This window comes from Sinocyclocheilus rhinocerous, unplaced genomic scaffold, assembly GCF_001515625.1.
Source record: "Sinocyclocheilus rhinocerous isolate Xijiao unplaced genomic scaffold, SAMN03320098_v1.1 scaffold90, whole genome shotgun sequence".
NCBI lineage: Eukaryota > Metazoa > Chordata > Actinopteri > Cypriniformes > Cyprinidae > Sinocyclocheilus > Sinocyclocheilus rhinocerous.
This window is the reverse complement of record NW_015657969.1, coordinates 1,622,575-1,624,297: the sequence shown is the minus strand read 5'-3', so window position 1 is coordinate 1,624,297 and position 1,723 is coordinate 1,622,575. Positions and strand designations below refer to the sequence as shown.

The following is a 1,723-nucleotide window of genomic DNA, read 5'->3' as shown; positions in this document are numbered from 1 at the left end:
CCTTTTGTTGAAAAAAATTTTTTCAAGGCCCCCCCCCCCCCCTTTTTTTTTTTTTTTTTTTTTTTATATATGTATATATCTTGTATCATTTATATTACAAAAAACTTGTTTTTAGTTTTTTTTTTTTCCTGGGTCCATATTCCTGTAAGAGACAGTAAGTTGCAAATGCATGCATTTTTTAAGAGCAATTTTTGCCAACATTTAGATTATATAAGCAGGATTGGGGCCAAGCAATAATAAAAAAATAAAACCATCTCGAGATTAAAGTCATTATAATGCGAGATTAAACTCTTTTTAAATTTCGAGAAAAATATTGAAATAAAATGTTGAGAATAAACTCATTAAATTTCGAGAAAAAAGTCGTCATGTTTCGAGAAAAACCTTGTTAAATTGAGAAAAAAAGTTGAACATAAATGTTCTCATTAAAGAATAAACTCATTAAAGGGTTAGTTTACCCAAAAATTAAAATTCTGTCATTTAATTACTACCCTCATGTCGTTCTAAACCCGTAAGACCTCCGTTCATCTTCGGAACACAAATTAAGATATTTTTGATTAATTCTGACAGCTCTCTGACCCTCCCATAGACTGCAATGTAATTACCACGATCAAGGTCCAGAAACGAAGCAAGGAGATCGGTAAAATAATCCATGTGACATCAGGGGTTCAACCGTAATTTTACTAAGCTACAAGAATACTTTTTGTACGCAAAGAAAACAAAAATAACGACTTTATTCAACAATTTGTCTCCTCCGCGTCACCCTGGTGCCATTTTGGAGAATATCCACTGAACGTAAACCGCGTATGCTATTCTGTGTCAGCTTCGTCATCTGCGTGAAAATTACGGTTGAACCCCTGATGTCACATGGATTATTTTACCGATCTTGCTACGTTTTTGGACCTTGATCGTGGTAATTACATTGCAGTCTATGGGAGGGTCAGAGAGCTGTCAGAATTAATCAAAAGTAACTTAATTTGTGTTCCGAAGATGAACGGCGGTCTTACGGGTTTAGAACGACATGAGGGTGAGTAATTAATGACAGAATTTTTATTTTTGGGTGAACTAACCCTTTAAATTACGAGAAAAAAGTTGTGTTTCGAGAAAAAAAGTCTAAATAAAATGTTGAGAATAAACACACTCGTGTCATGTTCATTTGATCTCGTTGGACAGTGTTAATCAGTGTCTGCAGTGGCACAGGTCGTAGAGAGCGATGCGCATGGATGAAGCCAATGCTTTCGACCAGAGTTCGAATCCGTCTTTTGATAATAAAAAAATAAAACCATCTCGAGATTAAAGTCATTATAATGCGAGATTAAACTCTTTTTAAATTTCGAGAAAAATATTGAAATAAAATGTTGAGAATAAACTCATTAAATTTCGAGAAAAAAGTCGTCATGTTTCGAGAAAAACCTTGTTAAATTGAGAAAAAAAGTTGAACATAAATGTTCTCATTAAAGAATAAACTCATTAAAGGGTTAGTTTACCCAAAAATTAAAATTCTGTCATTTAATTACTACCCTCATGTCGTTCTAAACCCGTAAGACCTCCGTTCATCTTCGGAACACAAATTAAGATATTTTTGATTAATTCTGACAGCTCTCTGACCCTCCCATAGACCGCAATGATCCAGGTCCAGAAACGTAGCAAGGAGATCGGTAAAATAATCCATGTGACATCAGGGGTTCAACCGTAATTTCACAAAGCTACGAGAATACTTTTTGTA

General features: G+C 34.2%; 1 protein-coding gene across 2 annotated transcripts in view; it reads left to right on the top strand.

Moving 5' to 3' along the window:
- Positions 1-1,723, top strand: part of LOC107721886 (DNA polymerase alpha catalytic subunit-like) — a 65,604-nt gene that overhangs the window by 11,818 nt on the left and 52,063 nt on the right. The window lies entirely within an intron of this gene.